Below are 14,716 nucleotides of genomic sequence, written 5' to 3' on the forward strand. Positions count from 1 at the left end.
CATCTGATGAAAATGAAGCTGTTTTCTGAATGTGCTGCACTAATGTATTTTCTGTAGAAAACTATAGTTGCACGCCCCTGGTCAGCAAAAAAAACACTGACTTTCAATATAAAACGCAAGTGGAAATGGTTTAAAACACTTTTTTGACGGTCTGCTTTTTGAAAATGCTGATTTCTGAACTCTAACGTGACCCCTGTCTCAATAGTAAGTGCCTGTGTCTCGTCAAAGACGGTAGATGGAGGCTATGCGTTTGCAAATGCGTTCACGTAATTTTTTTACAGTATTTAGCCATATTAGTTTAGGCTACATGTTTTACCGGTTATTTTGGTGAAGATGCTTTGTTACTACATTAGGCACATTAGACATTTTGTGTGTATTTTGAGTTTATAAGAAGGTTTGCACCCTGCGTTCTGTAAGGGCTCAGACGCACCAATAGCATGCTGGCCGAGAGTACTTAGCACCTCTAAGTGTAATTTGCGAGCCAAGTGGGCACCAATTTTTGCATGTATAGCACCTGAAGAAACTATTCATACCCCTTGACTTATTCCACATTTTTTTACAGCCTGAATTCAGAATGGATCAAAAAAGATGACACACTATTCCATAATGGGCTTCTGTGTGGCGCAGCGGTCTAAGGTACTGCATCTCAGTGCAAGAGGCGTCACTATAGACCCTGGTTCGAATCCAGGCTGAATCACATCCTGCCATGATTGGGAGTCCCATAGGGTGGCGTACAATTGGCCCAGCGTTGTCTGGGTTTGTCCGGGGCAGGCCGTCATTGTAAATAAGAATTTGTTCTTATCCTCACTAGGGTATGTGGGACGTGGCCAACATCCGGTGAGGTTGCAGAGCGCCAAATTCAATTACAGAAATGCTCATTATAAAATTTCAGAAAACAAAACATATTTTACATATGTTTAAAGATTAACTTCTTGTTAAACCAACCACAGTGTCATATTTATAAAATGCTTTTCGGCGAAAGCATACCTAGCCCAGAACATATCTAGCCCAGAACATAGCCCAGTTGACAAATTATTACAAACAGTAACCAGCCAAGCAGAAGCGTTACAAAACTCAGAAATAGAGATAAAATTAATCCCTTACCTTTTGATGATCTTCATATGGTGGCAATCAGAAGACATTCATTTACTCAATAAATGTTCCTTTTGTTTGATGAAGTCTCTTTATATCCAAAAACCTCTGTTTTGTTAGCGTGTTTTCTTCAGTAATCCATACGCTTAAACTTAAAAAATCCAAATTGTATCCGTAAAGTTCATAGAATCATGTCAAACGATGTTTATATTCAATCCTCAGGTTGTTTTTTTAGCCTAAATGATCTATAATATTTCAACCGGACAATAACGTCGTCAATATAAAAGGTAAACAAGAAATGCACAAACTCTGCGTCACGTTAGGGTCCACTCGTTCAGACTGGTCTTACTCCCTCATTAATAAGAATACAAGCCTGAAATGATTTCTAAAGACTGTTGACATCTAGTGGAAGGCATAGGAACTGCAAATGGAGTCCTAAGTCAATGGATACTGTAATGGCATTGGATAAAAAACTACAAAACCAATAAAAACTACTTCCTGAATGGATTTTTCTCAGGTTTTTGCCTGCTAAATCAGTTCTGTTATACTCACAGACACTATTTTAACAGTTTTGGAAACGTTAGTGTTTTCTATCCGCATCTACCAGTTACATGCATATCATATCTTCTGGGCCCGAGTAGCAGGCCATTTAATTTGGGCATGCTTTTCATCCAAAATTCTGAATGCTGCCCCCTACGCTACAGAGGGTAACTGACTTGCCTAGTTAAATATTTTTGTTTATTCAAATAATGACAAAGTGAAAACAACATGCTTTTAGATTTGTTTTTTTGCTCAATTTATTTTTAAATTGAATACAGAAATATCACATTTACCTAAGTATTCACACCTTTAGTCAATACCTATTATCACCTCTAGCAGGGACTTACAGCTGTGAGTTTTTCTAAGTCTCTAAGAGCTTTGCACACCTGGACTGTAGAATATTTCCACATTATTATAATTAACATTCATGTTGGTTGTTGTTCATTGCTAGACAGCCATTTTCAATTCTTGCAATAAATATTAGTCAAAACTGTAGTTAGGCCACACAGGAACATTCAATGTTGTCTTGGTAAGCAACTCCAGTGTATATTTGGCCTTGTTTTAGGTTATTGTCCTGCCTGAAAGGGTCATTTTTGTGTCCCCGTGTCTGTTGGAAACCAGACTGAACTAGGTTTTCTCCGATTTTGTCTGTGCATAGCTCTATTCCATAATTTATTATTTTATATCATAAACTCCCTTGCCGATGACCAGCATACTCATGACATGATGCAGTCGCCACCATGCTTGAAAATATGAAGAGTGGTACTAAGTGGTGTGCTGGATTTGCCCCAAACAATTCTTTGTATTCAGGGCATAACGTTAATTTCTTTGCCACATTTTTTGCAGTTCTACCTTAGTGTCTTATTGCAAACTCTGTCATTTAGGTTAATATTGTGGAGTAACTACAATGTTCATGGTCCATCCTCAGTTTTCTCCTATCACAGCCATTAAAATCTAACTGTTTTCGAGTCACCATTGACCTCATGGTGAAATCCCTGAGTGGTTTCCTTCCTTTACGGCAACTGATTTAGGAAGGACGCCTGTATCTTTGTAGTGACTGAGTGTATTGATACACCATTCAAAGTGTAATTAATAACTTCACCATGCTCAAAGGGATATTCAATGTCTGCTTTTATTATTTTTACCCATCTACCAATAGGTGCCCTTCTTTGCAATGCATTGAAAAACTTCCCCTGGTCTTTATGCTTCAAAGCTGGGACCGAGAGACTGAAGCTGTTTTTCAATCTCAAGGCCATCAGACTGTGTAATAGCCATCACTAGCACATTAGAGGCTGCTGCCCTATATACATAGACTTGAAATCACTAGCTATTTTAATAATTGGAACACTAGTCACTTTAATGTTTACATATTTTGCATTATATCCTATTTTAATACTGTATTCTGTCCTATTCTACTGTATTTTAGTCTAAGCCCCTCTGACATTGCTCGGCCAAATATTTATATATTCTTAAATCCTTTACTTTAGATTGTGTGTTGATAAATATTACTTGTTAGATATTACTACACTGTAGGAGCTAGTAACACAAGCATTTCGCTACACCCGCAACAACATCTGCTAAACATATGTATGTGTCAAATAAAATGTGGATTTTTGATTTGGTTGAATTTGTGTTTCACATTCACTTCTCGACCTGAGGGACCTTACAATTATCTGTATGTGTGGGGTACAGAGATGAGGTAGTCATTCAAGAATCATGTTAAACACTATTATTTCACGCAACTTATGTGATATGTTAAGATGTGTTTTACTCCTGAACTTTAGACTTGCCACAACAAAGGGGTTGAATACATATTAAGACATTTCAGCTTTTCATTTTAAATGAATTTGTAACATTTTTTGCAAACAATTCCACTTTGACGTTATGGGGTATTGTGTGTAGGACAGTGCCAAACAATATACATTTTAAATTCCGGCTGTAACACAACAAAATGTGGAAAAAGGCGAGGTGTGAAATACTTTCTGAATAAGAAAAAAGTTGTCCGTCAAACGTGGGCCCAAATGCTAGATTCACATTCGGTGCGAGCTTAGTCAAGTGGTTCCATGCCACGGTCCCACCGCATAAAAAAATAAATAGAAGCCAAATAACGGCGCTGTGTGCAAAATATATATTTTAAAATTAAGAATAGCAGTCTGCCAACACACAATTGACTCCTCTCACAACACACTACTGCTATACTTCTTATTTATCATGTTTTGAATTGCTTTGAACTCCTACTTGTTTTTGCAGCCAGGTCACGTGATACGAGTCAGTATTTGACGTCCATCCATGTCTGAGGACGTCGGGAGGTTACAAACCGGCCACCGTGAGCGCTGTTACCTTCAAGTAGGTTTTGCTAGGTCGTTGTGGACTGGGATGGCGGATGGATTTAAGCATCTGCCTCTGAATCCAAAGTTAGCGAATTCGAATCCAGCAATAGAAAGTTATTGAGATTTTTGTTTAAAGTCTATTCCAACCTTAACCCGTAACCATTCGGAGTTAATGCCTAACCTTAAATCTAATTTAATGCCTAACCTTAACCTTACACTTTGAAATTTGACGTTTGCATCAACTTCTACATTTGACGTTTGAGAAACAGAGCTAGTTGTGTTTTTGGTCTAGTGAATCGTTGACGGAATAAACACAACTGATCTAAATAACTGAAACCTGAATTGCCATTTAGTCTCATTGTTTTCAGCTTATGTTTGGGTTTACAGCTCTCCTGCTGTTTAGAGACTACTGGAAATATGTAATATTCTTCCCTGGTACCCAACACTCCAGCTATTTGGGTAACTTGGTTAACATATTGCTTTCAAGAGTAATTCACAACAGTAGGTCTATTATTCCTGTATTCTATTTAGTAATATTTGTATTTTGGGACAGATTAGAAAAAATGCACTCTACAAACAAGTGCTGAATAACAATGCTACCCCGAGTAGCTTGGTGCCCTGCCTACAAAAAAATGGAGCTGAGGGAAATGCTGTCTGTGTGCATGCTGCTCTGTAGGTGAACAGTGCAGACTCTCCCTGTCCCCCTGTGTCCGTGTCTGCTCTGTGATGCATGTTCAGTATTCAGACATAAAGGTCGGAGCTAGTGTCCCAGTCCCAGGCTGCTGTCAGCTCCGTCAGATGTGTTCTCTGATAGGGCAGCCAGAGAGGACTGGAGAGGTGCTCTGTATCCCAGGGACACATTGAGAGAAGGGGGGGGGGTAGTCTGCCTCATTGTCCAGATTTCCCAGATAAATGGAGCTGACCAGATTGTGAAAATGGTGGTGCTTCCTGTAATCCGATGCTCTGGGGAGCAGAATAGGGGGGGGGGGCAGAAAAGAGGCACGATAAAGGATGGCTGTGCATGCCCCCGGGCGACCATTAGACCACCCGTCTCCTCTGTAATCCCACAATGCACTGGTGCCCCACATAGGCCTGCATGTTCACACAAGCCACGGGCCATGCTGTAGACACGCAGTGGCAGCCCGGGCTGAAGCAACACCATCCAGCCAGTTGTTTAGAGCTCCACTCACTTTACCCTCCCCCCAGCCATATTACTAAAGCTCAAATGGGGCTGACCTCTCACTCTCCTCCCTTCGCTCTGTGTCTCTCAGTAGCTCGGCTTTCTCTTCCACATTTTCCAGTCTTTGCTTTGGGCTTCAGAATTAGCATGTGTATACAATATTGCGTCCAGTACCCCCCCCCCCCCCCCCCCCCTCCTGCAGACACAGTCGGTGTTTTCAGCCCTATCACCATTGCAACATGTCGTGGACTAATCTCCGGAAATATACTCATTAAATAGCTACGGCTCTATGGCATGTGGAATTGTTTTGTGTGTGAGATCGTGGGTCTGAGTGTTAGCAGTTGTTGTTGTGTGTGTTCCTTCAGGCAGTTATCTGGACAGTGTGGTATGTTTGTAGCAGAGCAGCTCTGGCAGCCATTGTCTGTTGTTGAGGCTAGGCCCTAGGATTGGCCGTGACTGCTCTCCCAACTCCAAGGAGATTCTTGGATCTCAAACCCTGGGCGTTGGGCTTCAAAGCTGGACTCGAGTCTACAGAGACTGTAGTTGAAATCAACACGGGCCAAGTTCTCAAACTTGTCAGAAGTATGACTTGCCTTCTCATGCACATGTGTGCACACCACTCCTCATGAACAAAGTCCAGTGTTTGGCTTTCCCCTGGTGATGTTGAAATACCACACATCTAGTAGGGATTTGTTTTAAAAGACGGTGTTAGTATATTCACTTCAAATAGCCAAACATGTGAAAAGAACACTTCCTTTGTCCTGAGCTGCCCCTGCTTACTGTCAGGATGGGGAGGCTTGAACTCTCACCTCTGACCTTTTGCATGTTTAGGTCAACTCCTATATCCTGTTTTACTTGTATTTCTTCTCATCAACTTGGCCATATCATAAAACACAACCCCTGTATGAGCACAACAGGGATGTTAGCCAGAAGGAGAGATAGCTAGCTAGTACTTGTAGGCCTGTGTCCTGCAGTGTGTTTGGATGTGAAGCTACAGGCTAGTTGGCCCATGTCGGTCTGTGTGCTGACTGTGCTCTTTAAGCCTGGTCTTTCTGGTACGGCTCACCTAAAAGCCGTGCTGATTAGGATCTCTGGATTTTTGTGAAGCTTTTGTGCCAGATTTTGTGCCTCAATCAGCAGTTTTTACTCATGTGTCGCCTGCCTTCTCAATCTCCCATCGTGCTGAGTCAAACCTAATTAGCCAGGATAGATGCAGCCGTTACAAATGAGCAGTGTGGCCCCCCAGTGTGGCTCAACACAAGTCGTGTAAACACGGCTGGTTTTGGGGAACCGGTCTCATTCACCAGAGAAACCCTGCTAAACATGTCTATTAACACACAGACAAACATTGGAGTAGTAACTGGAGACATTGCGCCTGGGGGGGCCACTGTAGGACAAACACACACACTCTTTGGTGTGAGACCCTGGAGGGGCCCAGAGCTGCACCACCCTCTTTGGTGGGAGACCCTGGAGGGGCCCAGAGCTGCAGCACCCTCTTTGGTGGGAGACCCTAGAGGGGCCCAGAGCTGCTGCACCCTCTTTGGTGGGAGACCCTGGAGGGGCCCAGAGCTGCAGCACCCTCTTTGGTGGGAGACCCTGGAGGGGCCCAGAGCTGCAGCACCCTCTTTGGTGGGAGACCCTGGAGGGGCCCAGAGCTGCAGCACCCTCTTTGGTGGGAGACCCTGGAGGGGCCCACAGCTGCTGCACAGAACCAAAAGGGAAAGAAAATGAGGAGCAGACACAAACTTAAGCGTTTCCCTTCCTCTCTCTGCAGACAGGCCTCACTCAAGCCTCACTACCTCCTGCAAAGAGGCTCTTCAAATGGATCAGAAATAGCCCAGGCTCCCCACATGCCTAGCAAACCTTCATTTAAGTCTAAGTAACTAAGATTTCTGGGTTTGACTGTGAATGGCCAAACCTTTGGTGGCGTGTTGGTGCTCCCAGCAGTCTGTCCCCCCATGTGGCAGGGATTAAAGGTCCAGTTTGGTCCTGTTAGACTTTACTACTTCCCCAGTCATAAATGTACAATTCCTGGACACATTGGACTGACTGGCAGCTCCCTGTCCTGCCTATGTGTGTGAACGGGTGACTTCTATTCCAGCTCAATGTCAGCAGGTAGTAAATTACCTCATTGGTGTACATTTAAAAAAAAATTAAAAACCAGTTGGCTGTCTCTGCCGTGTCCGAGGCTCTAAACTTATGTCACATCCTGCCCAGCTGACCCTGGCAGGCGGGACTATGGATATTTGCACAAGAGCATTTGTGTGCTTCTGCCTCGCTATGGCCAGGGCAAACACACTTACAGGAAGCCTCATACTGACATACTGACACAGGATGAACTTGTTATGGCGTTCTTAAAATAACTGGTCTTCTCTCCCCCTGCCTACAGACATAGCTGTCTCTTCTCGTTGAGTCTTGTGCATGCCCTGAGGGCATGAGGGGGCCACCACATTACCACAAGGTAGGAGCCATGTGTTTTTGGCCGAGTCATCCTGCTTGAGATGTTTGAGAAGTGTGGGCTTGGGTGCCTTTCAATGACTGGTAGCTTTAACAGTCTCACCTTTGTTGGCATGAGGTCAGCAGAGCCTGGCCCATGGCCTGTGGTGAAACTGAAGTCCTGTCTTTGGTAATCCCTCCCAATGTATGAATAATTGTGGAAGCATCCTCTTTCAAGAGGAATATAACCAGCTCCCTAAGAGCTGCGGCAAAGCGCTAGAGCTTGGCTTCTCAGGCTCAAAGTTTCCCTTTTAAGGTCAACATAGTATGGACCCTACTAATGGTGGAAAACCTCCGGCCAACCCTAGAGGGAGAGAGATCCTCCACAGACAGATTAGTGGCGTTTTTAATGTGCAGTGTGTTTGCTGGTAGTAGGGTCTCTTAACAGTGACTGAAAGGAAACGTCTCACTCATTTGATCGTAGGTGCACAAAGGGAGATCAGTGAGTTTGGCGTTATCACTTTTAGGTTTTTATTTTATTTATTTCAATCAGAATTTAAAGCTCCGTAAGGATTCTAAATACGACAGTTCACATTCAAGTTGAATTGAACCCTGGCATGATATCCTCAGATGTTCATAGTCTACCCAACCAAGAGCTTACCCTGCCAGAGACTGATCTGTGTTACCCATGAGTGATGTCTTGTGTGTTTTAGCATGGCCCGGCTTAAAGGGAGTGTACTTTGTCACCGTGCGGTCGGGGGATTTTCTTAGTAAGATTACAAGCCTGTATTCAAGCCCCATTTAAGAGGGAGTGCTCTGCTCTCCATTCTGGATTAGTCCAATCCCTGGATTCCTGCTGTGAGAACCAACAGAGTTCTGATTTTAACAGACACGTCACCACCCCCCCGTCCATCCCAGTGAGGCCTGGCCCCTTAATCTGGCCTCACATCCTGTGTTGTCCTGGCACCTCCAGCCCTTGGCCTGGCCTGGGCTCTAGTGTCATCCACTTCAGTCGGTATGTTAACTTGAGATTCTTGCTGTCCCATTTCTAGCTGCTTAGATTGACAGACATAAAATGGTTTGCAAATGTAACATATATTTTCTTAACCTATGACTATTGCTATCTCTATTGGCAAGTGATGCACAGTTCGGTGAATGTTGCTGCCGACTAACCAACCCTAATTAAGCAGTCAACAAACAGTTACATTTTTCCCAAACAGTAAAATGACGTGACCTACAGACATTGTTATGCTTGCATACAAGGAACTGACATTTTTCGTTAAGAGTTTAATGAAAACATGCAACAGTAGTAGCCTATCATCTTAGTCAAAAGGCTATATTATTGAACATGCAACTCCTGTAATGAAGCCGCTAATAAAACATCATTTTCAAACATTTGCGAAAATGCCATTCTTGGGGAAACACTGTTCTAAACAGAGCACCCAATGCCAGCCGAGCTGAAAACACTGTTCTAAACGGAGCACCCAATGCCAGCCGAGCTGAAAACACTGTTCTAAACAGAGCACCCAATGCCAGCCGAGCTGAAAACACTGTTCTAAACGGAGCACCCAATGCCAGCCGAGCTGAAAACACTGTTCTAAACGGAGCACCCAATGCCAGCCGAGCTGAAAACACTGTTCTAAACGGAGCACCCAATGCCAGCCGAGCTGAAAACACTGTTCTAAACGGAGCACCCAATGCCAGCCGAGCTGAAAACACTGTTCTAAACGGAGCACCCAATGCCAGCCGAGCCGAAAACACTGTTCTAAACGGAGCACCCAATGCCAGCCGAGCCGAAAACACTGTTCTAAACGGAGCACCCAATGCCAGCCGAGCCGAAAACACTGTTCTAAACGGAGCACCCAATGCCAGCCGAGCCGAAAACACTGTTCTAAACGGAGCACCCAATGCCAGCCGAGCTGAAAATGTGAGATAATGACAGTGACAGATGAAAATCTCAGTTTGAAACAGAGGTGGAATCTAATAACAACATCTAGGATGGGTTGTTAATATGACTAGGATTGGTGCTTTGGTTTCTCATCAATGAAAGAAAGTTGATATGAAAACCAATAGAACAGCAGATAAATGCTGGTTAATGACAGCAGGAAGTCTCTAGAAAATAATTGCCTCCACGTTTCGATGGTTGGATTTTGCCTCGGCTACATTGAAGCAAGGTAAGACATTTCTCATTTGAAGTAAACCGTTCAGGCTTCAAACTATTATGCAGCCTCAAGCTCACATTGCAAATTGGTGGTTGATACGCTGATAGCCTACCTACCGTTGACTATAGCCTGCCTACCGTTGACTATAGCCTGCCTACCGTTGACTATAGCCTGCCTACCGTTGACTATAGCCTATGCACTCAAATGGCGATTCGGAGGCGCGCTTTAATTCCGAGTTGAGATTGAGAAATACAATTACGAGCTGTTTTTAATCGCGGCCATCAAAACATTTATAGTTATTTAGTTTTTTGCCATGTGATTGCACTTAGAACTGTTATTTGTTGTGCAATAACTATAAGAGCACTCCAGTACCAGCTGCTCTTGCGCTGTCTGACAGTTGATAGGCTATTCTGCTCCTCAAACGAGGCTCTGTATGCTTTGTGCGTGTGAAAAATAAGATGCATGACGACTAGCGAAAATACACGCTGCAATTGAATTCCACTAAATTATGCAAATGTACCTGTAGACTGATAAGGATGACCGGTCGAATATATTTTCGGTGGCTAACCGATTTAACCGTTAACATCTCTACTAGTGGAATGCGATTTTGCTTTCATGGCCTCGCACTCAAGAAAAATGGCAGCCTGACCGATTCGGTAAGCTTTGCACCTGTTCTCTTCAGAAGGAAAGAGGGTAAGATACAAGCAGAAGCCCTTTTTATATTTAATTAATTTCAGAAAATAACAAACTCTTGGTTAATAACGCCCTCTAGGACTGAAATCGTGTTATTCTCTATCCTTTATACACATATACTTTTCCACAATACCACTGAGCCTAACTACTGGGGTGTGTGGTCCTCTTGAGTCAACTTGTTATCACCATTTGTGCTAGTGGACTCTCAATGTTATTTGAACAACTGCCATGGAACAAATGTGAGCGAGGGGCTAGGTGACAGCGACACAGGAATGTAACCGATGTGGCACAACTGAAGGCCTTTGAAAAGCCCCTCTATCTTTCAAATCCTGATAAACCCCTGCCCTCAGTTGAGACAAAGCTTGGGTTGTGGTTGGCTGTGGCTGTGGGGGGTTGGTTGTGAGGGGCTGTGGCTGGGGGGGGTGGTTGTGAGGGGCTGTGGCTGGGGGGGTGGTTGTGAGGGGCTGTGGCTGTGGGGGGGTGGTTGTGAGGGGCTGTCTACAGGGGTAGGAGAGACTGGTATGGTGTGGGGCTTTGACCTTTGAAAGGTTGCATTAAGATACTGTGTTGGGGCAATAGGACAACCTGAGTGGGGAAGATGACTCCCTACACCAGATCTCATTAGGAATGTTAAACGCCAACTAACAGCTCCGTAACTAATCCTTTGGTTTTCTTTTGTTTTGTAGGATTCTTTGGACTTCCCTACTGCAGCCCTTTTTTAAAGCAGGATTTTAACGTCACCCATCCGCAGACAGCCATGGAATCGGTATGTATTTTACATTCTCTCCACTTTGTCTCTGGAGCCTCTCTGTTTCTTGGTCCCTGTGTTTGTCACAACGTACTATAGGTTTGAACACGCTGTATAATGTTTTGAAACATTGTTTACAGAAAGGGGGTTGTTTTCCAAGGCCCGTATTCCTGTACTCCAGTAGTCTTGTTGTTTTGACTCCTCAGATTTCTCCAAACCGTCTCGGATGCTAAATAAACGACACTCATATGGCACCATAGAGAGGGTTTGCTGTGGAACTGCCTACCGGTCTGTGTGTGTGGCTATAGACTTATAATTTCAAGCCATGGGTTGAGCCAGTCTCTCTAGCTATGAGTGGGAGAGGGCCAGACAGGAGCAGTGCTAGTACCAGCTGGCAGCTTTAAAGCCCTGCACTTTCAACTGGAATGTGTGTATTAAGAGCAGGGCTTAGTGCATGCCCAGGCCCTGCCTTCCTGTCCCTTTGTTAAAGGGGTTCTGTGTTTTAGCTGGTGTGGGCTTGTGTGTGTGTGATTTTGGGGTGTGTGTGCATGGTTGTTTGTGTGGCGGGCAACTTGGTTTGGAAAGTAGGTCACCGCTCCCGTAGAGCTCAGTGTCACTAATGAAGTGTCCCTCTCCCGCATGCGACTCATGTGACCGTGCTGCTCGATCAGTAAGTAGTGGCAGCCCACGCCTCTGAAGAGACGGCCACCTTTTCCCCACGGCACACAGAGAGACTTTCAGCATGGGCGCTGAACAATCGATCTCCCCTCTCGTTCCCTCCCTACTCTCATTTTGCTCTACTCTTCCTTCTGTAGCCTTCTCTTTAGCCAGACGCTCTGTGCAACGGAAGCTGGTGGTGTTTACCTCCTGAAATCATACCGGATCTGCTTACTGTCAGTGGAAACTGATCAAAAAAGCCCATTATGCTTCCAGTACGCCCCCCCACCCCCACCTCTCCTCATGTGATGCCAGTCACATGGTTTCCAGGCACCAGTAGAGTAAATCAGAATCAGATTTTATTTTTAACTGCTCTACATCCTCCACTTTGCCAATGGTTAGCAGAAACAGACGTAGGTTACGGTGTACGTCTCTCTCCCTCTGTTTCATGCTCTGTTGCCTCTCTCCTCTCTTTCGCTCTTTGCCACTCCCTGTCTCATGCTCTCTCCACTCTTCCTTTCTATCTCTGTCTCTCGCTCTCTGTCTCTCGCTCTCTGTCTCTCGCTCTCTCTCTCGCTCTCTGTCTCTCGCTCTCTGTCTCTCGCTCTCTGTCTCTCGCTCTCTGTCTCTCGCTCTCTGTCTCTCGCTCTCTGTCTCTCGCTCTCTGTCTCTCGCTCTCTGTCTCTCGCTCTCTGTCTCTCGCTCTCTGTGTGTAGCCTGCTCCCAGCCCTCGGCAGTGCTGATATTATTGTCAGCGTTATCTGCTGGTTGGGAGTTGTGCTGTGTTGGACGGTAGTGCAGATGAAAGGGTGTCTCTCCTGTGAATGCTCTCCCTGCACCGTTTTGCCTCTGCTCATTACCAGCTTGTTTTTTTCTCTCTCCCCCCCCCCCCTCCCCTTTTCCAAAGTAGGCCTGTTCTTCAATAGGATTAGTCTACAGCACTCTGAACAGGAAAGTGGGCCCTGCCAGTCATATTACATAACTCTCATAGCCAGGCTTGAGACAACTATAGGGGCTTTGTTCCTCAAGACCCTGCTCCCACCCGCCTACCTCTCCCCCTGGCAGGCCACATGCTAATGCTCTATTGAAAGAGTCTGTGTGCTCCAAACAGGCATGGCTCTGTGGCCAGGGAGGAGAGAAACTCTGCATCATTACCCTGCAAATTGGCATTTCACTCATATCTTTCGCTGAGGAATGTGAACTCGAGGCAGAAGAAAACGGGAACTTTGTTGTGATTAGGTTTTCTTGTAAGCACGTTGAATGATGAGATGATATAGGAGGTTGTGGACCCTCCAATGGATTGAACCTTTGCGGTGTTGGCGTGCCAAATGTATTGGTTTTTCTCTCCTTTCTCACTAGACTAGTGTGCCCCGTTAACCACTCAGGTTGCAGACCTGTATTGTTGTGTTTACATTGTTCTGTGGCATAGGCCCATGTCTCGTGATTCTGTAGCTTATCTGAGCAGAAGTTTGAAGGTTTGTACATTAGTAGGCTTGTTGCACAATGCGAAGAGCAGGATTGGTAGGGGCTAAAATGATGCCTTTGCCCAAGGTTTTCCTTGTCATTCTGTTCCCAATCATTAGAGCGAAGCACCGAGGAGGAACCATTCTTTAAAATGATATCCAAGCGTGTGTTGTCATTGTGCCATTAATCAGCGCAGCTGCGGATCGGCTGAGGTTCATGTTCAAACACACCCTGAAAGGAAGTGTCAACGAGCTTTCTCATCCCACTGCAGAGGGAGCGATGTTGGTAGCTATTGTGGGTATCGCCAATACGTGACGACTCCAATCTGCGTTACGGTCTGGCTGATGGAAAACGCATACATGTATTTCTCAACTAACCTGCATTTGCTGACATTTTGTTTGTTCTCGAAATCAGGGAAAAGTGTATCTTATAAATGTGCAGGTGGTTACAAGAATCATAGACAATTCAGATATTAAATCCATGTTTTGTATTGAGTGAGAAATGCCTCTTGCATATGTAGATCTTTGTTTTGGTCGCACTGTGGCGTGCTGTCATCTTCTACACTTGGCCGAGCCACACGGACAATCCTAGTTCCTGCCTAGTTCCTGCTGGGAAATGCTAGATGTGCGGCAGCTAAGATGGCGAGGAACCTACTCGGCAGGACAAAACTTTCCGATGTATTTTTTGGGTAGAACCACATGGAACTGGACACAAGCGTTTATAAGATACTATATTTCCCGAATAGAGAACCAAGTATCGCCAAATGCAGGTTAGTTGAAAGATACACAGCAGCGTTTTCCATTAGCCAGACCGTAATGCCGATTTTGGAGTCATCACATATCGGCGATATCCACCGTAGCTAGGCGGTAGGTAATCATCCAGCGGTCTTTCTGTCTGTCCACTCACAGGACACAACTATAAATGCGGATTTCGGAAATGTGCAGTCACCAGCGCCAATCAAATATAACCCCTTTGTCAAACGGGCTGAGACACTGACCTTTGGGTGTGGCTTGATGGCAGAAACGTTGTATTGTGTGTTTTTCTTTGCAGATGGCACAGGTTCAGAGGCGAAGCCCCACTGCTTCGGAAGGGGTTGGAGGTAGCCGTAGTAATAAGAAGGTACATGGGGCCACGTCCAACTCTGCCACGGAAATGTTTTTTGATGGCAGGTTGGGCAATCGGCGCAATGGGCTTTGGAAATTTGAATCTAGGTGTGAGAATGAAAAGGACAAATAGCGCCAACTACAGAGAAAATAGTTTGTAAGTGCCGACTACAGGGCTCTCTCCCGTGAGGTATGAAGTGGTGGGGAGATGAGATGGGAAGGAAAAAGATTTCAATCTTCAATATGTCAAAAGAGAACATTGCTTTGAATGCAGTTTGTATGTAAGCGGAGAACAGGATGTATCCATTTTT

The 14,716-nt window shown here is 44.8% G+C and overlaps 1 protein-coding gene across 1 annotated transcript in view; it reads left to right on the plus strand.

Moving 5' to 3' along the window:
- Window positions 1-14,716, plus strand: part of LOC109895279 (ankyrin repeat domain-containing protein 11-like) — a 139,551-nt gene that overhangs the window by 19,393 nt on the left and 105,442 nt on the right. The window contains 1 exon segment of the mRNA XM_031830784.1: window positions 11,120-11,199. The gene's annotated coding sequence lies outside the window, so the exon portion shown is untranslated.

Source organism: Oncorhynchus kisutch, linkage group LG8, assembly GCF_002021735.2.
Source record: "Oncorhynchus kisutch isolate 150728-3 linkage group LG8, Okis_V2, whole genome shotgun sequence".
Lineage (NCBI taxonomy): Eukaryota > Metazoa > Chordata > Actinopteri > Salmoniformes > Salmonidae > Oncorhynchus > Oncorhynchus kisutch.